Source organism: Saimiri boliviensis, chromosome 15 (genome assembly GCF_048565385.1).
Source record: "Saimiri boliviensis isolate mSaiBol1 chromosome 15, mSaiBol1.pri, whole genome shotgun sequence".
Classification (NCBI taxonomy): domain Eukaryota; kingdom Metazoa; phylum Chordata; class Mammalia; order Primates; family Cebidae; genus Saimiri; species Saimiri boliviensis.
This window is the reverse complement of record NC_133463.1, coordinates 92,204,430-92,232,279: the sequence shown is the minus strand read 5'-3', so window position 1 is coordinate 92,232,279 and position 27,850 is coordinate 92,204,430. Positions and strand designations below refer to the sequence as shown.

At 48.3% G+C, this 27,850-nt stretch overlaps 1 protein-coding gene across 2 annotated transcripts in view; it reads left to right on the top strand.

Annotated features, from left to right (window-relative positions):
• Positions 1-27,850, top strand: part of ARHGAP39 (Rho GTPase activating protein 39) — a 143,608-nt gene that overhangs the window by 36,898 nt on the left and 78,860 nt on the right. The window lies entirely within an intron of this gene.

The following is a 27,850-nucleotide window of genomic DNA, read 5'->3' as shown; positions in this document are numbered from 1 at the left end:
AAGGGCACTCTGGGCATGTCTGGTCCCGGAGCCTCATCTGCAGCGAGTGTGACGTAGAGACACCCTAGGCCTTGTTTCCTCCCATGCAGGGCCAGGGCCACGGCCCCCCTGGACTCTGGGCTCAGCGAGGGTCTCATTGGGACTGGGCCATCTGCTGCAGGTTCCCATGCCCTTGACTCGCAGAGGTGTTTTGTTCTTAGAATCAAGGCTTTCAGATTGGTTTCTGAAAAGGAACTTCACTTTGAAGGAAGGCAGCCCAGGCACCGAGCTCTAGCAGCTGTGCGGCGGCACAGAAGGGTCGCGGCGGCACAGAAGGGACGCGGCTTCCATGCCCTCCTGCCTGCGCACCCTGGTTGTCCCCAGAGGCAGCCGATTTAGCTCCTTTTTTTTTGGTTCCCTGCTGTTCCTCCTTTCTTTATATTTTCTCCACACATTTTTTGGTGATTTTTAAAAATTCAGTTTTTTTGGATATTGATACTTTCACAGGATTAAATGCAAACAGAAGCCAAGAAGACATGTGCTGTGAAGTTTCACCCTCTCCCCTCCCCCCGGCCGTTTCTGCCGACTCCCAGTACGCCTTCTATTGCAGATTAAATGAACTCAAACGCCCTTGTTTTCACTCCGCTTTCGGGCCCCGTGTTGGCATGGTTCATACGTGTTCTTCCCTATTGAACATGTTTGAGGTTGTCTCCCTCTTGGCCCAGGGAGAACATCCGTATCTCCTCTGGTGGCCTGTGCCCTCCCTCCAGCGGGCTCTGAGCTCGGGATGTGTCCTTCCTTACTGGTGAACATTTGGGTGCCGCTGGTGGGTAGCAGTGGCCAGTGCAGCCCCCGAGGGACGCCCAGCAGGTGGTTGCTGGTGATGGGGGTGGTGTGTTCAACGTGAGTACCTTTCTCTAGCTGTCCTGCCTTGGCCACAGAGCTACCTGGGCCATTTGGGGATTACCCTGTTAGCTCAGTGACATCCTAAAGATGGTGTTGCTGGCGCATACCCCGCACCAGCACCCAGGCGAGGCCAGCTCCATCCAGGAGCATCTGCAGATGTGTCAATTCTCCCTGCTGGCCCCAGCTCCACCTGCAGCCCTGGCCTCACTCTGGCAGCCCCTTTGGTTATGACTTTCCTGATTATTGGGATTCCACACAAAGTAACCCTCTGCTGTGCAAGGTCTATCCCTCTGCTTCCCGAGAGCACGTCTGGGTTTAGGGATGGTTTCATCTAGAGGATAAGAATCCCTCACACTTCCACTTTACATGTCATACCTTCAGTTCCTAACACATCTGGGACAATGACATTCATGGGACTCTGTGCCGGGAGAGACCCAGAGTGAGGCGGGGAGGCTCCACCCTCATGGAGCCCATCAGTGAGAGCATGGTGTCCCACGGCTGGTTCCCACCTGGGCATGTGAGCTCATGGCCGACCCCTCCTTGACACCTGGACTCCTTCCTGTGCCTTCATCTTATGTTGTGTCTCAGAGCTCCCAGCCTGAGTTTCATGGCTGTGACTTCATCCAGCTTCTTCCCCATGTGGTCGCACTGGCGTCTGCATCTCTGAGTGTGGGAGAGATGGGGTTTTGGAGTTGTGCAGAGACAGGCTTAGGACCCACTTCTTGTTAAAGAGCTGCTGTTTACTGTGGACACACCATGTTTTCTTTGCTTCCTCCTGGGTAACACGGGGACTGCGGTTGACACGTCACTGCCATGGTCCAGCGCCTGTCACCCGCCACCCAGGGACAAGCCTGCAAGGACTGACTTCTGTCCTGAGTGGACGCGCTGGGCAGGGTGTGGCAGCACAGGACAGAGGACTCGCTGGGGGCGGAGTCTGGTGGGATGAAATTGAGTTCTGAGGAGGCAGCGCAGCTCCTGAGGAAGGGGCTCAGGTGTGGAGTGAAGGTACAGGGCTTGGGTTCGGTGCCTGTGATGACTCGGAGAGCAGGTGCAGCCAAGAGCTGTGCAGACACCTGGTGCTGAAAGGCCGGGTGTGAAGTCACGGACAGGGACGTGCTTTGGCTTGGGTTGACAATGAAGTCCGGGAGACTGCACTGTCCCCAAGGGACTGTAGTGAGAGAAGGCCTCGGATGCCAGCTTCAGGTGGCTCGGAGCTCAGGAATGTGTGGTGGAAGCTGGAAGGGGCACCACGACGAGCTGGTGTCTGTTTGTCAGTGTTATCAATTATGGAGGTGTAATTTACATACAACAAATCCACTGTTTTACAGAGTGGTTTTACATTCTACGTCTTACTTGCAGTGTGTGAGAGTTCTTGTTTCTCCACATCCTCACCAATGCTGGTGTGTGACTCGTTTTTCTTCTCCCTCGTAAAACATCGTCTGACTTTTTTTCCCTAGCCATCCTATTGGGTGAAGCGCGATGTCTTGTTGTGGGTTTGATTTGCATTTTCTGATGGCCAGTGATACCAAACATCTTTTCATTTGCTTATTGTCCATTCACATATCTTCTTTGGAGAGATGTTGATTCAGATCCTTTGCCCACATTTTAATTGGGTTGTTTTACTTCTTGTTATTGAGTTTAAGAGTTCTTTATGTTATAGATAGAAGTTTTTTTTATCAGATACATGATTCACATAAATTTTCTTCTTTTTTTTTTTGAGACAGAGTTTCGCTCTTGTTACCCAGGCTGGAGTGCAATGGCGCGATCTCGGCTCACCGCAACCTCTGCCTCCTGGGTTCAGGCAATTCTCCTGCCTCAGCCTCCTGAGTAGCTGGTAGAGATGGGGTTTCACCATATTGACCAGGATGGTCTCGATCTCTCGACCTCGTGATCCACCCGCCTCGGCCTCCCAAAGTGCTGGGATTACAGGCGTGAGCCACCGCGCCTGGCCCAGGAACTTCTTATGTGTCAGTGCAACCAGTTTCCTAAGACATAACTGAAACATCTGTGTCACAAACACCTTTTATACAAGAAACAGCCTGTTGTGTGAGGATGTTAATGTTTTCAACGCGGCTTCCAGACACTGGACAGCCGAGATGAAGCTCGCACTGTTGCTTTTCCCAGGGTGACACTGAGAGGCCTGTTTGTGTCAGCACCATCCAGGCAGCACGCGCTATGCTTATGCCCACATGTGTGATTGCGGCGCGTCTTCTAGTTGTAATATAACTTGAGGATTTTTTTTCCTCCCCTGCACTTTATTTTGTTAAAATGTTGGATTTGTTTTTTGACGTAAATATAAAATTTACCCATGTAACGCTGACAAAAATACATAATCATATGGTTTATGAACTTATAAACTGTCAAAAATAAAAAGATGCTCTACCAAGAAATGTTGACCAGGGAGACGTCTGAGGGATGTGCCTGTAATACGGTTAATGTTAATAGATGATGATTTAAGAAGTTCGTTTTTTGGCCAGGGGTGGTGGCTCACACCTGTAATCCCAGCACTTTGGGAGGCTGACGAGGGTGGATCACGCGGTCAGGAGTTCAAGACCACCCTGGCCAAGATGGTGAGACCCTGTCTCTACTAAAAATATAAAAATTAGCCAGGTGTGGTGGTAGGTGCCTGTAATCCCAGCTACTCCGGAGGTCGAGGCAGAGAACTCCTTGAACCTGGGTGGTGGAGGTTGCAGTGAGCCGAGATTGCACCACTGCACTCCACCTGGGTGACAGAGTGAGACTCTGTCTCAAAAAAAAAAAAAAAAAAGGGAAGCTCTTTTTTTTGGATTTTGAAATGATTTGTGTGATAGAAATGAAATTTAAATTAATTCAAACATATTTTTCTTTTTTTTTTTTTTTTTTTTTTTTGAGATAGCATCTTGCTCTGTCACCCAGGCTGGAGTGCGGTGGTGCAATTTCAGCTCACTGCAACATCTGCCTCCCAGGCTCAAGTGATTCTCCTGCCTCAGCCTCCCAGGTAGCTGGGACTACAGGCATGTACTACCATGCCCAGCTAAGTTTTGTGTTTTTAGTAGAAATGGGGTTTCACCATGTTGGCCAGACTGGTGTCCGACTTCTGACCTCAAGTGATTCCCCCAACCTCGGCCTCCCAAAGTGCTGGGATTACAGGCATGAGCCACGGCTCCGGCCCCATGCCAAAGGTAATTTTTTTTTCTCTCTCTATATATAAATAAATATAAATTGCACTTTAGGTTCTGGGGTACATGTGAAGAACATGCAGGATTGTTGCATAGGTACATACATGGCAATGTAGTTTGCTGCCTTCATCCCCATCATCTATATCTGGCATTTCTCCCATGTTATCCCTCCCCAACTCCCTACCCCGCCATCCCTCCCCAGACCCCCTCCAACAGACCGCAGTATGTGATGCTCCCCTCTCTGTGTCCGTGTGTTCTCATTGTTCAACACCTGCCTGTGAGTGAAAACATGCAGTGTTTGATTTTCTGTTTCTGTATCAGTTTGCTGAAAATGATGGTTTCCAGGTTCATCCGTGTCCCTACAAAGGACACGAACTCATTGTTTTTTATGGCTGCATAGTATCCCATGGTGTATATGTGCTACATTTTCCCTGTCCAGTCTATCATCGATGGGCATTTGGCTTGGTTCCAGGTCTTTGCTATTGTAAACAGTGCCGCAGTGAACATACGTGTGCATGTATCTTTATAATAGAACAATTTATAATCCTTTGGATATATACCCAGTAATGGGATTGCTGGGCAAATGGAATTTCTATTTCTAGGTCCTTGAGGAATCGCCACACTGTCTTCCACAATGGTTGAACTAATTTACACTCCCACCAACAGTGTCAAAGTGTTCCTATTTCTCCACATCCTCTCCAGCATCTGTTGTCTCCAGATTTTTTAATGGTTGCCATTCTAACTGGTGTGAGATGGTATCTCAATGTGGTTTTGATTTGCATTTCTCTAATGACCAGTGATGATGAGCATTTTTTCATATGTTTTTTGGCCTCATATATGTCTTCTTTTGATAAGTGTTCATATCCTTCGCCCACTTTTGAATGGGCTTGTTTGTTTTTTTCTTGTAAATCTGTTTTAGTTCTTTGTAGATTCTGGATATCAGCCCTTTGTCAGATGGGTAGATTGCAAAATTTTTTTCCCATTCTGTTGGTTGCTGCTTCACTCTAATGATTGTTTCTTTTGCTGTGCAGAAGCCGTGGAGTTTGATTAGGTCCCATTTGTCTATTTTGGCTATTGTTGCCAATGCTTTTGGTGTTTTAGTCATGAAGTCCTTGCCTACACCTATGTCCTGAATGGTTTTGCCTACGTTTTCTTCTAGGGTTTTTATGTTGTTAGGTCTTATTTTTAAGTCTTTAATCCATCTAGAGTTAATTTTAGTGTAAGGTGTCAGGAAGGGGTCCAGTTTCTGCTTTCTGCACGTGGCTAGCCAGTTTTCCCAACACCATTTATTAAACAGGGAGTCCTTTCCCCACTGCTTGTTTTTGTCAAGTTTGTCAAAGATCAGATGGTTGTGGCTGTGTGGCGTTGCCTCCAAGGCCTCTGTTCTGTTCCATTGGTCAATATCTCTCTTTTGGTACCAGTACCATGCTGTTTTGATTACTGTAGCCTTGTAGTATAGTTTGAAGTCAGGTAATGTGATGCCTCCAGCTTTGTTCTTTTTGCTTAGAATTGTCTTGGCTATGCGGGCTCTCTTTTGGTTCCATATGAAGTTTAAGGTGTTTTTTTCCAGTTTTGTGAAGAGGGTCATAGGTAGCTTGATGGGGATAGCATTGAATCTATAAATTACATTTGCGAAAATGGCCATTTTCACAATTTTTTTTTTTTTTTTTTTTTTTTTTTTTTGAGACGGAGTTTCACTCTTGTTACCCAGGCTGGAGTGCAATGGCGCCATCTCGGCTCACCGCAACCTCCGCCTCCTGGGTTCAGGCAATTCTCCTGCCTCAGCCTCCTGAGTAGCTGGGATTACAGGCACGTGCCACCATGCCCAGCTAATTTTTAGTATTTTTAGTAGAGACGGGGTTTCACCATGTTGACCAGGATGGTCTCGATCTATTGACCTCGTGATCCACCCGCCTCGGCCTCCCAAAGTGCTGGGATTACAGGCTTGAGCCACTGCACCCGGCCATTTTCACAATATTGATTCTTCCTAACCATGAGCATGGAATGATTTTCCATCCTTTTGTGTCCTCTCTTATTTCGTTTAGCAGTGGCTTGTAGTTCTCCTTGAAGAGGTCCTTTACGTTCCTTGTTGGTTGTATTCCTAGGTATTTTATTCTCTTTGTAGCAATTGTGAATGGCAGTTCGTTCTTGATTTGGCTCTCTTTAAGTCTGTTCCTGGTGTATAGGAATGCTTGTGATTTTTGCATGTTGATTTTGTATCCTGAGACTTTGCTGAAGTTGTTTATCAGTTTCAGGAGATTTTGGGCTGAGACGATGGGGTCTTTATGTCATCTGCAAACAGAGAGAATCTGAATTCCTCCTTTCTTAATTGAATACCCTTTATTTCTTTTTCTTGCCTGATTGCTCTGGCTAGAACTTCCAATACTATATTGAATAGGAGTGGTGAGAGAGGGCATCCTTGTCTAGTGCCAGATTTCAACAGGAATGCTTCCAGTTTTTGCCCATTCAGTATGATATTGGCTGTTGGTTTGTCGTAAATAGCTTTTATTATTTTGAGATATGTTCCATCAATACCTAGTTTATTGAGGGTTTTTAGCATAAAGGGCTATGAATTTTGTCAAAAGCCTTCTCTGCATCAATTGAGATAATCATGTGGTTTTTGTCTTTGGTTCTGTTTATGTGGTGAATTACGTTTATGGACTTGCGTATGTTGAACCAGCCTTGCATCCCTGGCATGAATCCTACTTGATGATGGTGGATGAGCTTTTTGATATGCTGTTGCAATCGGCTTGCCAGTATTTTATTGAAGATTTTTGCATCTATGTTCATCATGGATATTGGCCTGAAGTTTTCTTTTCTTGTTGAGTCTCTGCTGGGTTTTGGTATCAGGATGATGTTGGTCTCATAAAATGATTTGGGAAGGATTCTCTCTTTTTGGATTGTTTGGAATAGTTTCAGAACGAGTGGTATCAGCTCCTCTTTGTATGTCTGGTAGAATTCAGCTGTGAACCCAGCTGGACCTGGGCTTTTTTTGGTTGATAGGCTATTAATTGCTGCCTCAACTTCAGCCCTTGTTATTGGTCTATTCAGGGTTTCGACTTCTTCCTGGTTTAGGGTTGGGAGGGTGCAGGTGTCCAGGAATTTATCTATTTCTTCCAGGTTTAGTGGTTTATGTGCATAGAGTAGTTTGTATTTCTGTGGAATTGGTGGTGATATTCCCTTTATTGTTTTTTATTGCGTCTATTTGATTCTTCTCTCTTCTCTTTTTTTACTAATCTGGACAGTGGTCTATGTTGTTGATCTTTTAAAAAAACTAGCTCCTGGATTTATTCATTTTTTGAAGGGTTGCCAAAGGTAATTTTTTAAAAAGGCATATTGGCTCCCAGGTAAGGGTGGCAGAGTGAACGCATGGACTGCTGTGTCACTCTGTCTCAAGCCATTGCTAAGTGAGCAGCAAAGTGATGTTTTAAAAAGTCAGACTCACAGTGAATGGGGTGAAGTGGGAGAGAAGACAGTAGTGAAGTTCTGAAAGCTGGAAAGCAGATGGGTGAGTGATAATTTACTTAGTCGATCCAAGAAAGCCAGATTCTATGTTGGCAATGAGGAAAACTAAGGATTAATCCTGTTTGTGCTCCAGAATACTCAAAAGTCTCGAAAAGTTGAAGCACTAGGGACTTAAACAGTGTAAAAGAAAGAACAGAAAGAACATGGAGATGAGCAGAAAACAAGAGGTCAGCAGGAGTGATCAGAGGCCAATAGGTTGAATGTCAGATTATGTGCCGTTGAGAGAAACTTTGTGAACTAACTGGAAGACATTTTTAAAGAATGCAGGCAAGAGTTAAAAAAATGGGGAAGGTGACAGAGAAGTGGATCGAGACACAGAGGATAGAATGCAAAAGTTTAAGAGAGATTTGATTTCAGCCCCAGGAGGGGAAAATAGAATGGAGAAGAGCTAGTCTTTAAAGAGCTGTTGGCTGAAGGATATTGTAACTGATGAAAGATTTGAATCCCTAGGGAATGGAAATGCAGTAAATTTTAAACAGGTTAAATAAAAGAAATCCATGTGGAGACACATCATAGGCAAGGTTCAAAACACCGAAGACCAAGAGAAGATTTTAAAAGCAACCAGAGGTAAGAGAGAGGTCACCCAGGGCAGTGCCAGCAGTACTGACGGCCGGCTGCCTTCTCAGCAACAGTGAAAGCCAGAAGACAGTGGTATTCATCTTGACTGTTGGGAGAAGGAACCTATCAAGCTAGACCTGGGCATCTAACAAAATTATCTTTTAACAAGACTGAAATGACATTTTCAGATAAAACAGAGTTTACTACCAACAGACCATCATTAAAGACACTTCTAAAAGATAGGATTCAAGAAGAAGGAAAAATGTTTTTTAAAGGAAAGAATGAGCTGGGAGTGGTGAGTCATGCCTGCAGTCGCAGCACTTCGAGAGGCTGAGGTGGGAGGATTACTTGAGGCCAGAAGTTCAAGACCAGCCTGAGCAACATAGCAAGACCCCATCTCTAAAAAAAAAAAAAAGAAAGAAAAAGAAAAATATCCAGGTTTGGTGGCACATACTTGTGGTCCCAGCTACTCAGGATGGTCACTTGAGCCCAGGAGTTTGAGGTTGCTTTGAGGCATGATGGCTCCACTGCACTCCAGCCTGGGCAACAGAACAAGACCATCTGTTAAAAAAAAAAAGAAAGAAGGCCGGGCGCGGTGGCTCAAGCCTGTAATCCCAGCACTTTGGGAGGCCGAGGCGGGTGGATCACGAGGTCAAGAGATCGAGACCATCCTGGTCAACATGGTGAAACCCTGTCTCAACTAAAAATACAAAAAATTAGCTGGGCATGGTGGCGCGTGCCTGTAATCTCAGCTACTCAGGAGGCTGAGGCAGGAGAATTGCCTGAACCCAGGAGGCGGAGGTTGCGGTGAGCCGAGATCGCGCCATTGCACTCCAGCCTGGGTAACAAGAGCGAAACTCCGTCTCAAAAAAAAAAAAAAAAAAGAAAGAGATGCAAAAAGAAATGGTTAGCAAAATGTAAACACATGTCTAACTCTATAAACATTGCATGAAATAATTTTTTTTTGAGGCAGAGTCTCGCTCTGTCACCAGGCTGCAGTGCAGTGGTGCAATCTCAGCTCACTGTAACCTCCACCTCCCGGGTTCAAGCAATTCTTCTGCCTCAGCCTACCGAGTAGCTGGGATTATAGGCGCATGCCACCATGCCCAGCTAATTTTTGTATTTTTATAGAGACAGGGTTTCACCATGTTGACCAGGCTGGTCTCAAACTCCTTATTTCGTGATCCCCTCCCCTTCGGCTTCCCAAAGTGCTGGGATTACAGGCGTGAGCCACCGCACCGCGCCTGGCCGTGAAATAATCTTTGTAGGATTCAAAAGAATAAAAAGACTAAACAGCAGCATGGGCTGCAAGATAAGGTTGAGAATCTCTCAGAAAACAGAGCAAAACTTTAGAGTTGGAGAATAGGAGAGAAGAATATTAAAGGGCCATTCTAGGAAGTCCAGTACCTGGAAAATAAAACTTTTAGCAATGAGATGAAAAGGCCGGCGCCGTGGCTCACGCCTGTAATCCCAGCACTTTGGGAGGCCGAGGCAGGTGGGTTGTCTGAGCTCAGGCGCTCGTGACCAGCCTGGGTAACATGGTGAAACCTCATCTCTGCTAAAACACGAAAAGAAAAAATTAGCTGGGCGTGGTGGCACGCGCCTGTCCCAGCTACTCGGGAGGCTGAGGCAGGAGAACTGCTTGAACCTGGGAGGCGGAGGTTGCAGTGACCTGAGATCACACCACTGCACTCCAGCCTGGGTAACAGAGTAAGACTCTTGTTTCAAAAAAAAAAAAAAAAAAAAGAGATGGAAGAAACATCAGTGAGATAAAGTCACTGAACAAAGTGTTCCACAGTCTACCAGACACCCCCCGACACACACCGTGTGAAAATAGACTGGTACAAAGACACAACGACAGGGCGTCTGGAAATCCTGGACCTTGAGGACAGGTTGGAGAGTCGGAAAGCCTTCAGAAAGACACAGGCTGCATTCAAGGATGGAAGGTCAGAATAACCGGACTTCTTAATAGCGGTTCTGGAGTTTGGAAGTCTGTGAGGCAGTAAGTTCAAAATTCTGATGGAAAGTGATTGCCAATGTAGTATTCTTTACCCACTGAAACTATCAAAGGCCTTAGAATTTACCTCCCATGCTGCTTTTTCCTGGAAGTGAATGAAATGTTTCTCACCAAAACAAGGTGATAAGTGGAGGGTGCTGAACCATGGGTGCGGGAGTGTCGCCCTGGCCTGTGGCAGTGAAGGGCACTTCAGCGCTGGGGATGCTCCAGGGCTGGGATCCACCGTGGTCCTTTAAACCATGGGCAAGGCTAGTTTGGCTAAAGATGCAAGTGTGCAGAGCTAGCAGATGTGATGCATACCTTATTCTGCAGAAGCGAAAGTGGGGTTTGGTAACGTGTCTGCGTCAGCATCTGTTCGGATGTACCAGGCGTCCCACCCTCCTGGGTGCGTTCACGTCACTTGCATCGAGGGGAGGATCAGGGCTGTCCAGACCTTGGCCTGGTGCGTAGGGTTCCTGCAGCCCCACAGTTTCTTCCTGTGTCACCTTTTTTATTTCTTCTGTACTCCTCCCCCTAGTCCCTCAGTAAAACAAAACAAACCAGCCCAGGCAGTTCAGTCGTGAGTTTACATTTCCCTACCCCTTTCTCACTCTTCATTGCTAATCCTTCACTAAAATTAGCTGGGTATTGAGTTTTAAAGTTTTTTTGGGCTGGGCACAGTGGCTCACGCCTGTAATCCCAGCACTTTGGGAGGCTGAGGCGGGCAGATCACCTGAGGTCAGGAGTTCAAGACCAGGCTGGCTAACACGGTGAAACCCCGTTTCTACTAAAAATATAAAAAAATTAACTGGGCGTGGTGGCACGTGCCTGTAATTGAAGCTACTCTGGAGGCTGAGACAGGAGAATCACTTGAACCCGGGAGGCGGAGGTTGCAGTGAGCTGAGATTGCACCATTGCCCTCTAGCTTGGGCAACAAGAGCAAAACTCCATCTCAAAAAAAATAAGTAAATAAAGGTTTTCTTCTGCATTCATCCCACAAGAATCAACACAGAATTCTGTACCTCTGGCCACCGAGAATTCCAGCTGTCCTGCAGGTCCAGGATGGGCAGTGCCAGCCTCCTGGGGAATGCGGCCCCCGGGCCACTGCATCGGCCTGCGTGTGGCAGGGCCAGAGTCTGAGTTGTGGCGGCCCTCCCACTGGCTCTGAGGCAGGGCCAAGGCTCCTCTGCTGGCGGCTCCAGAGCCAGTGGTCGGCGTGCCTGGCGGAGCGGTGCTGTGGCCAGGAGGCCGAGGGGTGCAGGATGCGTGGAGGCCTCCGTGAGCCGACCTGCCTCATGGCTGGTGAAGGCAGCAGCTGCTTTGTTTTGTTTCTTGAGACTGGGTCTTGCTCTGTTGCCCAGGCTGTAGTGTAGTGGCACGATCTTGGCTCACTGCAGCCTTAACCTCCCGGGTTCAAGTGATCCTCCTACCTCAGCCTCCCAGAGTGCTGGGACCAAGGTGTGCGTCCTGTGCCCAGCTGGCAGCATCTGTTTGCAGTAATTGTGAACTCCTTGCTTTCTTGGGCTGTGGCCTGGAAGGTCAGTCAGCTGAAAATGAAGGCTGACACTGGTGGCCCCCTCCTCTGTCCCTGGCAGCAGCAGACACTGGGAGCTAAATGGCAGTGGGAGGAGGGTCAGATCCGAAGAGCAGAGGCAGCTACAGCCCAGCCTTGACCCGGCTCCTCTGTGAGAGGCTGGATCCAGGTGCCACGTGGTCTTCCTTCTTTTTCTTGTTTTTCATTTCTGCTGTTTGGTTTTTTTTTTTCTTTTCTTTCTTTCTTTCTTTTTTTTTTTTTTTAGACGAAGTCTTGCTCTTTCACCAGGCTGGAGTGCAGTGGCACGATCTCGACTCACTGCAACCTCCATCTCCCGGATTCAAGTGATTCCCCTGCCTCAGCCACCTGAGTAGCTGGGACTATAGGTGTGCGCCATCACACCTGGCTAATTTTTTGTATTTTAGTAGAGACGGGGTTTCAGCATGGCCAGGATGGTCTCGATCTCCTGACCTCATGATACACCCACCTTGGCCTCCCAAAGTGCTGGGATTACAGGCATGAGCCACTATGCCTGGCCTTCCTGGTGTTTTTGGGGGATCCTCTCCCCAGGGGGTACAAACATGGCCCTGACAGCCGCAGGCCACAAGCCTTATCCCAGCAGGAGTTTCAGGGCTTTTGTCCCACCTCAATGTGGCTGCCTCCATGCTGTGCCTGTCCTGTGCCCAGACATCTGGGGGAAGCTCCACACAAGTGTCAGGAGGGGGAACTGCAGAAAGAGGGGTCTCTAGCAGAGGATGGGACAGGGGGAGCTGCCCGGCAAAGCCACGGGCATGTCCCCAGTAGGAAGTGAGACCTTGGTCTTCGAGATGGGCCTTGGGGGTACGCCTTGTAAGTGAGGAGGTCAGGGCTCAGGAAGAGATGCCAGTGGCGTTGGCAAGGTTTTTGCTGGGCCTGCTGCAGTGTACAGTCGGTGCCCAGTGAACAGGGCTGCCGGGTAGGGGCTGCTGAGGCTCTGCTCGCTGTCCAGCTGCACCAGTCTGGCCGTTAGAAGATTGGGGAGTGACTGATCAGAGAGGAATGATGCGTTCTAGTTCATTCTCAGGCCCAGTGAGTTGTTGATTTCATGCTTCTTCCTCTTCTTTCCTCTCTATTCATGTAAAATTATTTCTTGAGATCATGATTGTTTTATATATTCTTATGATTCATTATTTTGTCCAAGCCCAAAAATATGTCATATACTGTACACTTAGTGCAAGAGATGCTTGTCATGGCTGTTGGCACGGCCAAGTCACTGGGGCCAACATGGTGGCAGTGCAGGTGGGTGTGGCTTCTGGGGCTGACCTCATGTGGCTCCTGGGTTATTTAGAATGAAGCTTCTCTTTGGGAGGCCTGCCTGTTGGTGAGGTGTGGGCTCCCTCTGATGGGCAGAAGGTCCCAGCTTGTTTGTAGCAGGAGGCTACTCCATCAGCTCTCCGGGTCTTAGCTGGGACGCCCAAGGCTGCTGCTGACTCGGAGCATAGCTGTGGGCCTTTTTTTTTACATTTGGGACACTGTTGTCACACCAACAAGTGAGGGATGCAGACACAGAGCTTCTCACTCACTGCCAGCCCTTCCCTGGGAGGCTTTCTTCTACTCTGTGTGCTCACTTGCCCAGCAGCCTCTCTCATCCCTGACTCCGGGCAGTGCATCTGACAGAGGCCTGCCTGGGCGCTGCGGCCTGACGTGTGCCCATCGTCGTGTCGTGCCTTGCCCTTGGTCCGTGTCAGACACTCCCCGGATGGTGAAAGACTGTGCTTTGTTTCTTGGGTCGGCGTTCGGCACGCCTGCAAGGCAAAGCCCGGCTGCTCGTGCTCCATCCTCTGTTGTCGCAGGCGCCGGGGCCTCCTGGAACACCTCTGCCTGTTTTGTGACTGTGCCGTGAGGCCACATGTCACATCTGGGTTGCCTCGCCAGTCAGGGGAGCCCTGTTTCCACGGAGCCAGCCCCGCTGGAGCCGCACCAGCTCTGTCTCTTCCATTCTTGACTTTGAGAATTTCCTGCCCTTACACTTCAGATGGATTTGTTACAGACATTTTTTCAGGATGTTTAAAATCTTGCCTGACAGCCTTTGTCTTAACTAGACTATTGGTCCATTTATGTTTACTGTAATGATTATATTTAAATTTATTTCCACCATCTTTCGTTGTACTCTGTTTGTCACTGGGGACCAGGCTGCTTTTTCGTTTCTTGACTTCTTTTAGATTATTTTTGTTTCTTTTTCTTCTCTACTGGTTTGGAATTTGCTCACTTGGCTTTATAGTGGTTGCCTTGGATGTTCTAACATGCAGAATTAATTTGTCGAAGTCTAAAATTAGTCAGTATTTTTACCCTCCTCCAAACGATTTAGGGATCTGGGAACATTTTATTCTGAGCACTTCGTCCACACGGGACGTGCCCCTCCCCGTCGCGGCCTGCAGCACGCTGTGTCTGTGGGTCCTGAGTGCGTGGGGCCAGGAGGACTGATGAGAGCGTCACTAGGGCCGGATGGTGGCTTTCTTCCTTGTTCGTCTAAACCCTCCCAGTCTCAGCTTCGGGTGATAGCCTGCAGTAACTGGATCAGCACCTGGATCAGGCTTTCTCCTCTCTCCCCTGACTTCTGCAAAGCAGTGAAAGGAGCCGAGGCAGGCCTGAGACCTCCTGCACAGGGCCTTCACTTCTCCAGGGCCCTGCTTTTACTTAGTTTTTGTTCTCTAAGGTTTGGAACTTTCTTGCCAACCCATTGATGGATTTTTAAAGTTTTTAGAAGTATATCTTACCTGGTAGTAGTGCTTATTTGTTCATTAGAGGCCTGGTCAAAGCTGTATAGTTTACTCTGACAGAACGCAAGTGTGCATTCTGAAAACATTGACTCCTGTGGGCTGGGCTCGTGCCTAAGGTAGGAGCGTGTTTCTCCCTCCAGGACCGGGGCTCTTCTCCTGGGAAGGCCGCTCTGGGCACAGCCGCACTTGCCCTCGGGTCATTGTGGCAGGGCACAGACTGCGTGGAGAAGAAGCCACGCCTTCTGCTGCTTGCTGTGGTTCAGCCTTGGACTTGGCCGAAGGCTTCACAAAAGGAAGCCCGTGGCAGATGGAGCTGCTTACATGGCCACAGGGGTGTGAGGACATGTCTGAAGTTTTTCTGGAACCTACATTGAGAAACTGGAAGTGATTCCCCCCAGAGGCAGCAGGTGCTTCACTTCAGCCTTGGCCACTCAGCCTGCACTCCTGTGGCGCCTTAAGGCCCCCACGCTGTGCCTGGGACCCCCCTTGCACCTTGGGCCTGTGCAGACCCCAGTGAGACGGAGGTGGCTCAGCCTGTGTCCTGCTGCTGGCGCGAGGCCGTGGGGGGCTCAGTCTTCTGTGTGTTTTCCGTCCATTTCCTCATCTTTTTCCTTCCTGCTTTCTGTGGGGTAAATGAAAGTTTCTCCTCCTATATATTTTTCCCATGGACTTGGTGATTTTCTAGGCCACCCTTAGCATTGTATCTTGCATGCATGCCCTGTGAATCTTCCTACCAATGTCACAGTCACTCAGCTCTTCTGAGGAATGCCGGAGCGTGTGTGGCCTGCACTGAGCTGACCACATCTTTTGTGCCTGAAACTGTAGTTTTATGCCTTTTTGATAATGTGAGCTTTTGTTTTATTTTATTTTCGAGATAGGGTCTCACTCTTGTCACCCAGGCTGCAGGGCAGTGGTGAGATCTTGGCTCACTGCGTCCTCTCCCTCTGGGCCTCAAGGCATCCTCCCACCTCAGCCTCCTGAGTAGCTGGGACTAAGGGCACATGCCACCACACCTTGCTGATTTTTGTATTTTTTCATAGAGATGCAGTTTCACTATGTTTCACAGGCTGGTCTTGAACATCTGGGCTGAAGCAGTCTGCCTGTCTCGGCCTCCCGAGAACAGGAGCTTTTAACCAGTGGTCAGTTATACTCACCATGTCTTCCTCCCACCTGCCAGGCCTGCCCAACAGCCCTTCCCGCCTCTTGCCTCAGAACCTCTTCTCTGGGTGGTGTCTTGTCTCCAGGCCCTGTCGCGTTGATATGAAACCACGGGACTGCCTCTTCCTGGGGCCTGTGGTTCTCCTGCCCCTGGGAACTGGCAAGCCATATTTGAGAGGCTCTGTTGGCCTGGAAGTCCTGGGGGCAGTGGAAAACTTGGGAAGTGGGCAGTTTCTGTTCTAGAGCCCAGAGCCCTCATCCAGGGACCTGGGCAGGATGCAGCTTTTGCTGGCCTGCCCCCTGGCCCTCTGCACGGCTTCTGAGAGGGCACTGGTCAGCCTGCAGGGTCCAGTCTGAAGGCAGGAACTGTTCAGAGTTTATGTGATGTGATGCCAACAGGGCAGGCAGCTGCAGGCGGGGTCTTGGGCCACCCTGTGATAGGAGCCAGGACAGCTCCAGCTCAGCTGCCAACTGGGGCTCTGGGTGGTAAGTGTGGCCTCCTCCAGTCATGTGCCTCCTGCAAAGTGGGCCTTCACAAGCTGGTGACAGCAGAGCTTCCGAGACACAGGCCTGTGCCTGGGGTTTCCAGTTGCTGTTCAGTTTCCCAACTCCTTCACAGCACCTTCACCTTGAGGGCACAGTAACCACCTCGGTCGCTTGGCCTCAGGGATTCCTGCTGGTCCTCACAGTCCCTGCCTGACCCATTTTCTTCTGCTCAGATGTAGTTGTCTGTCCTGGAGAGGCAGGTAGATGGGCACAGGCGGAGCTTAGGGAAGCCCAGCGAGTCAGGGACCAGAGAGGGCAGTCTGGACCTGAGTTGGGTCTGGAGCCATTGCTCTTGTGGGAGATGCAAGCTTGGCAGATGGCAGGGCTGCTTGGGCAGTGACCATGTACTCACACACACACCTGGGCACACATACACACATGGGCGTACATGCTGTCATGGACAAAGGCTTATGCACGCAGGCACACACATGCCCACAGGCCCACACGCTCTTTCAGGGACACAGGCTCACATGCACACAGACGCACACACTCTCTCAGGGACACAGAGGCTCACACACACGGACACACATGCTCTCAGGGACACACAGGCTCACACAGGACACACACGCTCCCAGGGACACCCAGGCTCACACAAGGACACACATGCTCACGCACGGTACACACAAGCTCACACAGGGCACACACGCTCTCAGGGACACACAAGCTCACACGCACAGACACATACGCTGTATCAGGGACACACAGTCTCACGCACACGGGCCTACATGCTGTCTCGGACACACAGGCTCACACGCACACAGTCTCTTGGACACACAGGCTCACACACACATGAGCATACACGCTCGCGGACACACAGGCTCACACATACACGGGCACACATACTGTCTCAGGGACACAGGCTCACACATGGACACATGCTTTCTCAGACACACAGGTTCACATATGTGTCACACATGCTCTCAGGGACACAGGCTCACACATACGTGGACACACATGTTCTCAGGGACATACAGGCTCACACACATGGATATACAGGCTATCTCAGGGACACACAGGCTTACACACATGGACATACACCCTGTCTCAGGGACACACAGGCTCATACACACAGATATACTGTCTCAGGGACATGCAGGCTCACACATACATAGGCACACATGCTTTCAGGGACACACAGGCTCACACACACAGGCGCACTCAGGGACACAGGCACACGCACACGGACACATGGTGTCTCGGACACGCAGTCACACGCACACGGACACATGATGTCTCAGGGACACAGGCTCACACACGCACAGGCACACATGTTCTCTCAGGGACACACAGGCTTACACGTGGGCACACACGCTGTCTCAGGGACACACGGGCTTACACATACATGGATACACACGCTCTCCCAGAGAGACACAGGCTCACACACACGGACACACACACTCTCCCAGAGACACATAGGCTCATACACACATGGACACACACGCTCTCTCAGGGGCACACAGGCCCACACGCACACGGACACACATGCTGTCCCAGGAACACATAGGATCACATGTATATGGGCGCACACGCTCTCAGGGACACACAGGCCCACACGCACATAGACACACGTGCTGTCCCAGGGACACACAGGCTCACATGTATATGGGCGCACACACTCTCTCAGGGGCACACAGGCCCATACGCATGCCACATGCCTGCCCTGGAGCGGGGCTGGGGACCTGCACTTCTTGGAGCGAGGGGCCTCTGGCACCCTGGTCTGTGGCGGGCGTCACCAGCCCAGGCAGATGCAGTTCCCGCAGTTGCTCTCCCAGCAGACCCCGTCTGGAGCTGGCACAGAGTGTCCTCTGTTCCAGATTCAGCGTGGGACGCTGGAAGCAAGCGCCTGTCGCCCACTCACGACCGGAACTTTCCGGCAATGCGAGGTGGGGGTGGGAAGCCCTTGTGACGCGCCTGGTGCCTGGGCCTGTCCTGCTCCCTGTGTTTGCTGTGGGCCAGGCTGGGCGGTGGCCTTAACTGCTACGGAGACCACCATGGGGGGCCCTGGGGGACCCGCATCTGCAGGTCGAGGACGGAGCACACCTGCCTTGTAGTTATGGGAGGAACCAGGTGAGGCCGCTGCCACCAGTGTGCACCTGTGCCTGCCATGGTGTCTGCATGCCCGCAGTCCTGCTCGTGCCACCAGTGCGCTCCTGTGCCTGCCATGATGGCTGCATGCCCGCAGTCCTGCTCATGCCCAGCCATAGGGCCTCAGGAGGAGGTAGCCAGTGCCAGGGGCTGGGGAGGCTCCAGCGGGACTTGCTCCCAGGAAGCCCAGCATTTCACCTTTAACGAAGGAGCCAGGCGCTGCGTTGGGAGAAGCTGCCTCCTGCACCTGGCGTGTTGGGGGAGGTGGCCAAGGCTGGCCCTGGGCCTGGGGATGGAGGGTGCACAGCCGAGGCATGTCCAGGGGGCTCTGCCTGCCTGCCTGCCTCGTGCCCCACCTGCGCCCACCACGACCTCTACTACTACCCTTATAGTGCCTAAGCCTCTGTTTCCTGCATTTGTAAAGCCCTTCCATGGATTTTCTCATTTCTCTCTTGAAGCCCAGGGCAGGCTGGGCACGGAGGCTCATGCTTGTAATCCCTGCACTTTGGGAGGCCGAGGCAGGTGGATCACAGAGTCAGAAGTTCAAGACAAGCTTGGCCAAGATGGTGAAACCCCGTCTCTACTGAAATACAAAAATCAACTGGGCATGGTGGCGGGAGCCTGTAATCGCAGCTACTTAGGAGGCTGAGGCAGACCAGGAGGTGGAGGTTGCAGTGAGCCAAGGTTGTGCCATTGCACTTCAGCCAGGGCGAAGAAGTGAGACTCTGTTTCAGGAAAGAAAAAAAAAAAAAAGCCCAGGGCAGCCTGCGGCCAAACTCATTCAGAATTAATGAACAAGCCAGGACCCTTTTGTAGTGGGTGTTTGTCCCAGGTCACAGACCAGGTCTCTTTTGACCATGGACACAGGGAAGCCAGGAAGGGGCTGTCCTGCCAGGCAGGTCCGTGCATCTGGAAGGCACAGAGACCCCTCCAGACTGCCCATCCCAGCACTTGTCACACGCAGGCAGAGCCAGGTGTGACACCAGCCCTGGGGCCAGGCAGCAGCTTCCAAGCATTGCAGCGTCTGCGCCACAGTGAGAAATTCTTTTTCTGGGCATCCAGGTGGCTCCAGCCAGCACCGTCCTTTCCATGTGGGGTGTGCCTGACCCTCCTTTCCCCTCCTAGAAAGGGAAGAAGCCGGCCCTGACCTCCCAAGTCCATTCCATGGCTTGCTGATGGGCTGCATTACGGATCCAAAGCCCTCAATGTGGCCCGTCCTGGAGCGGGCGGACTTGGTGAGCACAGCTGCTGAAGGGGCGGCAAATGCCGGACGTGCCTGTGCTGCTCACTGGGGTCGCGTCTGTGCCCCGCCTCGCCCAGGCACTGGGCGGGGAGAATGGGGCCTTGTGTCTCCGGCTCGCAGCCGAGCTTTCAGAGCATGATACTGGGTTCATTGTTGAGAACTGGGGAAAACTAAAAACAGCATTGAGAATGGAACTTGGGCCTTCTGGAAATGACAGCTGAGTAGACTCATTTATTCTACTTCCCTCCTTGAAACCCACTGCAGTGAACAAAGAGAACGAAAAATAGGGAACAAGATTTAATCCACAATGGGCCTAAGGAATAGCCATAGCGAAGGAGGGTGTCGGCCGGACGGGAAGCAGTGACAGCCACATCAGGTCTCCAGCAGGCTGGGTTTTTGTTTTACAAGAATGGGCTTTGGAGATAGTGTTGAGTATTTTGAAAGAATGGGGCTGTGGCTGAGGGGAGCTGAGTATAGGCAGACATCTGGCAAGGTGAGGCAGAAGGCCCACATGCTTCACTTTTATTTTCTGTAAGATCCAGACTTTCATTTTTTTATTTTTAGAGAAGGGGTCTCACTTTGTTACCCAGGCTAGAGCATAGTAGCACAATCATAGTTCACTGCAGCCTTGACCTCCTGGGTTAGTGATCCTCCCATCTCAGCCTTTCGAGTAGCTGGGACCACAGGCACATGCCACCACACCCAGCTAATTATTGTGTTTCTTGGTAGAGATGAGGTTTGCCATCGTGCCCAGTCTGGTCTTGAACTCCTGAGCTCAAGCAGTCCTCCCAGTTTGGTCTCCCAAAGTGCTGGGATTATAGCTGCAAGATCCAGATTTTTTTTTTTTTTTTTTTTGAGACAGAGTCTTGCTCTGTCACCCAGGCTGGAGTGTACTGGTGCGATCTCGGCTCATTGCAACCTCTGCCTCCCAGTTTCAAGAGATTCCCCTGCCTTAGCCTCCCAAGTAGCTGGGACTACAGGCCCGTACCACCACATTCGGCTAACTTTTTTTTTTTTTGTATTTTAGTAGCAACGGGGTTTCACCATGTTGGCCAGAATGGTCTCGAACTTCGGACCTGGTGATCCACCCGCCTCTGCCTCCCAAAGTGCTGGGATTACAGGCATGAGCCACTGCATCCGGCAAGATCCAGACTCTTAAGGGGTAAAATGAGGAAGGAAATGACAGCTGAGTAGACTTATTTATTCTGCTTCCCTCCTTGAAACTCACTGTGGAGCTGTTCTCTCTGGCATTTCCTCGCATCTGTCACTGGCTGGCTGTGTGGGCTAAGAGGGGGTCTCTCTTCTGGGGATTGGCTTGCATGAGCTACCTCAGCAGGTAAGTTCTCCAGCTATGAGACTTGGACCCTGGCCAGGCACAGTGGCTCATGCCTGTAATCCCAGCACTTTGGGAGGCCCAGGTAGGCAGATCGCGAAGTCAGGAGTTTAAGACCAGCCTGACCAACATGGTGGAACTCTGTCTCTGCTAAAAAATACAAAAACCAGCGGGGCGTGGTGACCTGCACCTGTATCCCAGCTACTGGGGAGGCTGAGGCAGGAGAATAGCATGAACCCGGGAGGTAGAGGTTGCAGTGAGCTGAGGCCACTATATTCCAGCCTAGGCAGCAGAGCAAGACTCCGCCTCAAAGAAAGAAAAAAAGACTTGGACCCACAGAGGCATTGGGGCCCTTAGACCGTTGGGACATTCAGCTGAGGATCAGCTCTCCCTGAGAGGAGGCTTTCTGCCTATCAGGCCCTTTCCCCTGGGAATGGCAGAGTTTATTCCTCCTAGTCCACATAGACCCTCGCTCAAGGCACCAGGCCAGGGACAGAGCGCATAGTGGTTGCTCAGATACCTTTACGAGGCTTCCTTGCTAGAACTGGAAGGAGAGGAACTTCTTGGTGGTGGTTGGAGGTGTTGGTGTTGGTAGATTTTGAGTCAGCTGCCAGCAGCACACAGATCCTGTCCCAAAGCCCAGCCAGTCAGAGCAAAGCAGAACCATGAGGCAAGAGTGAGTCCTGGGGTCTGAGACCAGACAGTTGTGTTAGATGAAGCCACAGATCTCTCTCTAGTTTGAGTTGGGTCTGTGTCCCTTGGAAACATCCAGAGCAGAGGCTGTGAGAAGGCTTGGCAGTGGAGTGTTCTGGAATGATCCATCTGATCTGAGCCTGCCCTCAGTCCTGTCCCTGTCCTTGCTTGAAAGGATGCGACCCTTATGTGACATGAAAGGAGAAAAGCAGCTGGGCACAGGGTGCACACTTGTAAACACAGCACTCTGGGAGGCTGAGGCAGGAGGATTACTTGAGCTCAAGAGTTCAATACCAGCCTGAGCCATATAATGAGACCCCATCTCTAGGCAGGCATGGTGGCACATGCCTGTAGTCCCAGCTACTCAGGAGGCTGGGCCGGGAGGATCCCTTGATCCCAGGAGGTCGAGACTACAGGGAGCCACGATTACGCCACTGCACTCCAGTCTGGGCAACTCAACAAGACTCTATCGCAAACATAAAAATAGGAAAAAGAAACAAAAAGAAGGAAAGAACGTGGTTAAGAGAGTGGGTGAAGAGAACATTCAGAGGCGCTAGTCAGGAGACTGGGGGATTTTATGTGGAGTCTTCTCTATGTAATAAATACAGTATTTATAATGTACATATGTTGTAATATGTATTTTAATATATATTTTATGTGTAATATGTAATATAAGTAAATATAAAATTCAAAACATAAAGATTTTAAAAAGTTCAAAGACAACGTAAGACAAGATAACAGGAGATAAAGTGAGCTGGCAAAGCTGAGAAAAGTCGATAGTGAAACCATTACAGATGTCAGACCCACATCCTCTACAGCAAGAAATGGCATGGATGCTGCGGAAAAAGAAGCAGCCACCTAGAGGACCGGCTACTTGAAAACAATGTGCTGTGTAGAGAAAAATGAAAAGTCACAGAAAAGGCGTTGAGCAGAAGGGCCAACGAGGGACCCGGTATAGACAGTGGTTTCTAACAAAGTACAGAGAAGAAACAGCACACAGAGGCTTGCGGGAAAACCAAAGAAAGCAGAACCTCTCTGGAATAACGGAAGGCCTGGGTTTGCACGACAAAAGGGTGTCACATTCCTAGAAGAACTGGATACAAAATGGTGAGACTTGCTCAATCCCCTGAGTGTGAAAGGAGGAGCCTTTGTGCAGACCCAGCCCACCCCACTCATAGCAGGGAACAGTCTGGGTCAGAAGGCAGCAGAGCTGTGCTAGAGGGATTCTGAAAGGGATGGGAAGAGTGTCGTCCAAGAATTCACGCTAAGCTGAGTTGCTGTCTCTGTGTGCAATGTGACAGTAAAGCATTTGTGGACACACAGCCTCAGGCAGCACTCATGGAATCCAGCTTTGAAGATCATGGGAAACCCCAGTGTGTAAAGGCAGAGAATGGATAACTCTGAGGCTGAACAACTCTGAAAACTGTGGTTCAGAAGAGAATATTAATAGGCCAGACACAGTTGCTCACACCTGTGATCCCAGCAGGTTGGGAGGCCAAGGCAGGTGGATCACTTGAGGTCAGGAGTTCAAGACCTGTATGGCCAACATGGCGAAACCCTCCCTCTACAAAAAATATGAAAATTAGATGGGTGTGATGGTGGGCGCCTGTAGTCCCACCTACTTTGGAGACTGAGGCAGGAGAATTACTTGAACTTGGGAGGCAGAGGTTGTAGTGAGCCAAGATGATGCCACTGCATTCTAGCCTGGGTGACAGAGCGAGACTGTCTCAAAAAACCCAAAGTAAAGGAGAATATAATAATTTAAGACATTGATAATGTAAAATTAATAAGAAAACAAATTGGCATTAGAATTGAAAGTATAAATCCACTGCCCTTATCTTTCAAAGCTGTGTGTTGGTAAATAAATGTCTAAAGTGAATAAAATGAAAAATTAAAAGGGTAAGCTTGAATCATTTTTACTAAAGTTGAGAACAAAACAGAAATGCTTACTCTCATGACTTTAGTATTATTCTGAACATTTTTGTCTGCAGTTGGGTATGAAACAGAAATAATGGTTACAAATGTTGGAAAAATTTCCTGGCACAGGACACTATGGTTGTCATAAAAATAATAAGTAACCAAATAAATATCTAAAACCCAATAACTTTCATGTTGAAAAAAACCAAAATGTAACTTTGAAAAAGCCCATTTACAATTAAAGAAACAAAAAAAAAAAATGAGGAATAACCTTTAAAATGTACAGTCTGTATGTGGAATAGTGGTCAAGTATTCTGCAGACTGGGCCTCAGTCAGGATTTATCTGTTTTCCTCAGGATTAGACTGGAGTTAGAGGTTTGTGGAAAAGAGCCACAGAGGCAAAGTGCCATTTTCATCACCTCATATCAAATGTACACGCGAATATGACTTACTGTGGTGGACCTTGATCCCTGGGCAGAGGCTGTGCTCATCAGATTCCTCTGCTCTCACGTTCCTTCCCATCCCTGCTTTTCTGTGCTGTTTGGAAAGAAGTCATTGTCTTCAGCCCACATTTTAGGAATGGGAAGTTCTGCTCCTTATCCTTGAGAGCAGGAACAGTACTCAGAGCTCTCGAGCCAGTCTACATAGACTTTTTTTTTTTTTTCCAGTGCAGTATTTGTCTATTCTCCCACCTATTTATTTGGTCATTTATTTATATCAGTATGGATTCATAGATACTTACACGTTGGGTTATAATCCAAAATGACTTCATCTGTTGCTCAGATTGCTCGAGCTCTGGTCATTGGAGCTCTTCATTTGGCTCCTGTGTGCCTTTGACATACTCCATCACTGCCAGAGTCTTGCTTTGGTTTTAGCCCTTCCTCCTCTCTACCTCTCAGGATGCTCCAGGCTCATCTTGTATCTTTTCTGCCTCCGTCATTTCAGTCATTTCTTCAAGGATTCCTGGTTCCTTTTATCGTTGAACAGTATCAGAATCAAGATCTGGACTATAGGTGCTTGTGTTCTTATGGGCTGTTGTTGCTTCTAGACGCTCTCAGCTGACAGCAAATAAATATTTTGTGTGTACTAACCTATGTGTATGTACATGTCTATAAGTATTTCTGTCTGTAGCCACGTACTTTGTTAAACATGAGTTCATACTGATGCCTCCAGCCTTAATCTACACCATGTGGATGATTCTAGACTCTTCCCCTTGCTTGTTCCTCCATTCTCTTGGACCCCACCATCTGTCATTCGTTTACTTAATTGTTCAATTCCAATGTACGTAGGAGTGTCAGAATAGTTAACTCATACTCCCGTGGGAAACAACTTCATCAACTGGATTACAGTGGTTAGGCCAGGCACAGTGTTAGCCTGGGCACAGTGGCTCATGCCTATAATCTTAGCACTTTGGGAGGCCAGGGTAGGCGGATCACCTGAGGTCGGGAGTTTGAGACCAGCCTGTCCAACATGGTGAAACCCCATCTCTACTAAAAATACAAAAATTAGTGGGGCATGGTGGCGGGCACCTGTAATCCCAGCTACTCACGAGGCTGAGGTGGGAGAACCGCTTGAACCCAGGAGGTGAAGGTTGCAGTCAGCTGAGGTCATGCCACTGCACTCCAGCCTGGGTGACAGAGCTAAACTCCATCTCAAAAAAGAAAAAAAAAAAAAAACAAAACATTACAGTGGTTATATGTAACTTCTTTTTTGCCTTTAGTCTTACTGACTCCACTTATTTCCAAAGTTACTTAGGCCAACATCTTTTTCTTACACCTCCTTTATTGAGGTTGTTTCATACATTTTAATACAGTTGGATTATTTTGTTGTATTTCATGTTCCATTCTGAGACTCCTTGACCTCTTAAATGTTTTTTTTTTTTTAAATTTGTATACATGGAGGTTCACTTCTTGTGTTGTAAAGTTCTGTAGATTTTGAGAAATGCATAGTGTTAAGTATCCACAATTACTCTATCATACAGAATGATGTCACTATCTTAAATAATTCCCTGTGTTTCACCCATTTAACCCTCTCTCCTTTCCTTAAATGGTAAAAGAACCATGATCTTTTTACCATCAATATAGTGTTGTCTTTCCCAGAATATCATATACTTTGAATCATATGGCATGTAGTTTAAAACAATTATTTTAAGTTAGCCAATATACTAAAATAGATTCCATGTGGACTGAGGAGTTTACTTATTTAGTACATGTCTGATTGCTTACTCTCTGCCCGTCTCTTCCTTAGTGGGGCTTACCCTGTAGTGGGGGAGATAAATGTCACAGCACAAGTGATGTGTTTGTGTAACTATATAATACTAAACAAGTATACTAGGACTTCCACATAGGGACAAAATAGAGTAACGGGGATTAAATTTACCTTCCTACCTGAAGAAATTAAGAAACTGGATTAAACATAATGCAACAATGGTTTTTAAAATTTTGGGCATGAAGCAACAGTGTAGTGGCTCCTGTAAGATGAGTATCAAATCAAGTGAGCTCAATGGTTTCCCCAGATTACCACATTAGGAGACCTTCCAGGTTATCTTTCAAAGAGGGACACCCAGGCAGACCCTTGCAAACTCCCTGAGTTCAGGAGGTGGAGTTTTGAGTCTGGGGTGGCCAACGTGACTACAGTTTGCAAGAAATGGTATAAGAGAGTGAAGAGCAGCAAACAGAGAGAGCTCAGAGTTGTGCTGAGGATTCCTGTTGGTTTTCAACATCACACTGATAATTGCATTCATGAGGAAACTACCAGAGACCAGGGGGAAAAAAGTCACCTGGTGGAAGGATTAGAGGGAACAGTAAGTACTCAGAGCTCTCAAAACACTAGGAAGAGTGCCTGTTGCTAGCAGGCTGACTGAGAAACTTCATAATTCAAAAGGCATGTGGTAAGAGTCCTCAGTGGATGGAGAATAGTTAGTCCTAGAATTAATGCTACTCTGCTGCATGACAAATTTTAGAAGCAAGAATAAATATTTTCAGTTTTCAAATATCTAGATCCAAAACTAAGCTTAAGAATAGTAACGGACTGGGTGTGGTCGTGCACACCTGTAATCCCAGCACTTTGGAGAGGCTGAGGTAGGTGGATCACTTGACGCCAGGAGTTCAAGACCAGCCTGGCCAACATGATGAACCCTATCTCTACTAAAAATACAAAAGTTAGTGAGGCATGGTAGCAGGTGCCTGTAATCCCAACTACTTGGGTGGCTGAGGCAGGAGAAACACTTGGAACTGGAAGGCGGAGATTGCAGTGAGCCAAGACTGTGCCATTGCATTCCAGCCTGGTTGAACAAGAGTGAAACTCCCTCTCAAAAAAAAAAAAAGTAACAGGAATACAAAAAATATGTAGCTTTCCAAGAGGTAAATTTCATAATGTCTGACATCCAACCAAAGATGATCAGGTATGGAACGAAACAGGAAAATAGAGCCCATACTGGAGTGAAAAATCAATCAAAACTGATGTAAAACTGACATTAATGTTAGATTTAGCAAATGCTTATTAATTATTATAACTGTATTCCATATGTTCAAAGAGCAAGAGGAAAGATTGAACACATTAAGTAGAGACATGGAAGTGTTTTAAAAGATCCAAATTAGAGTTGAAACTAAAATGTCCAAGTACAAAATACACTGGGTAGGATTAATGGCAACTGAGTTATTGAAGAAGGTTAGTGAACTTAAAATCGAAGCAGTAGACACTCTCCAAATTGAAACAAGGAAAAGAAAAATACTTCAAAACAAACGAGCATCATTGAGTTGTTGGAGAACTTTCAGAGGCCTAACAATTATGCAATTGGAATTCCTAAATAAAAGAATTATTTGAGGACATGATAGCTGAAAAGCTTTACAGTTTGATGGAAGCTGTAAACCTAGATCTGACCATCCTGTTTTCTTTTTTCTTTGTTGACCAGTGGATTCATGTCACATGATTTGACCATCTTTAATGACCCCTAAGCACAAGAAATGAAGAAAATCACACAAGGCACATCATAATCAAGTTACTCAAAACGAGTTACAAAGAGAGAACTCTTACAAGCAGCCAGGGGTCAGGGGAGAGGAGGCTTATGTGCATGAAGGAACAAAGACACAGATGACAGCAGATTTCTCATGAGAAGCAATGCAAGTGGGAAGACCGTGGGGTAGTGTGTTCAAGATGCTGAAAGGAAAAAAAACTGTCAACCAAGAATTCTTTGCCTAAATATCTTTTAAGTGAAGGTGAAATAAAGATGTTTTCAAACACACAACAGCTGAAATAGTTCATTACCGTCAGACCTTCACTGAAAGAAATGCTTTAGGCTGAAGGAAAACAAAACCATGTGGAAATCTGAATCTATAAAAAAAACTGAATACTGGAAATGGTAACTACATGGGTAAATACATGATACTTACTTGAATTTCTTTAAAATATAACTGTTTAAGAACAGTATGTAACAGAGTGAGGAATTTATAATATACACA